Raw genomic sequence first — 865 nt, forward strand, 5'->3', positions numbered from 1 at the left:
TGCTGGAAATGATCGAAACAATGAAAATGTAGCCCAAGGTGAAGAGATTATAAATGCTAATGTGCCTAGGGGAAGTATGATGGATCATGCTTTTCCTCGTTTTGATGACTTGAGAGAAAGTATAGCAAGACCAAGAATTGATGCAAATAGTTACAAGATGGATTTTGGAGTTCTTCAAATGATTCAGAATTCTCAATTTGGAGGACATTCTTCTGAAAATCCACACACACATATGAAGAAGTTTGCTATGATTTGTGATATGCAAAAACAACCTGGAGTATCCGATGATGCAGCAAGATTGAAGCTATTCCCATTCTCTTTGAAAGATAGAGCATTGAATTGGCTTGATTCTTTACCTCACAACTCCATCACAAATTGGGAGCAACTCACTGATGCATTTCTTGCACAATATTTTCCACCTGGAAAAACTCAAGAATTGAGGAATCAAATGACAGCTTTTAGACCAAGAGAAGATGAAACTCTTTATGAATCATGGATGAGATGGAAAGAATTAGAGAGACAATGCCCACATCATGCCATTCCGAAATGGATGATAAATCAGAATTTTTACACAAATGTCACTCTAGCAATTAGAGGGATTATTGATGCTCAAACAGGAGGAGAATTTATTATGAAGCATGAAGATGAAGCTTATGAGCTACTGAAGAAAATTGCAAAGAATACTCATCTTTGGAGTAGTCCAAGAGGACCAGCTCCAACTCAAAAAAGGCAAGCTGCTGGAATGTATGATCTTGATCCGTTCAACATGATTAAAGCAAAGTTCGATGCACTTACAAATGTCTTAGCTAAGAAGATGGAAGACTTGAGTATGTTGGTTAGTTCAACATCATCATCTGGAAGTTCA

The 865-nt window shown here is 37.1% G+C and overlaps 1 non-coding gene across 1 annotated transcript; it reads right to left on the reverse strand.

The window, feature by feature from the left end:
- Positions 1-433: 433 nt before the first annotated feature.
- LOC131172274 (small nucleolar RNA R71) lies at positions 434-540 on the reverse strand. The gene has a single exon (XR_009142756.1). It is a non-coding gene; the product is annotated as a small nucleolar RNA R71 (small nucleolar RNA).
- Positions 541-865: the final 325 nt, after the last annotated feature.

This window comes from Hevea brasiliensis, chromosome 13, assembly GCF_030052815.1.
Source record: "Hevea brasiliensis isolate MT/VB/25A 57/8 chromosome 13, ASM3005281v1, whole genome shotgun sequence".
Classification (NCBI taxonomy): domain Eukaryota; kingdom Viridiplantae; phylum Streptophyta; class Magnoliopsida; order Malpighiales; family Euphorbiaceae; genus Hevea; species Hevea brasiliensis.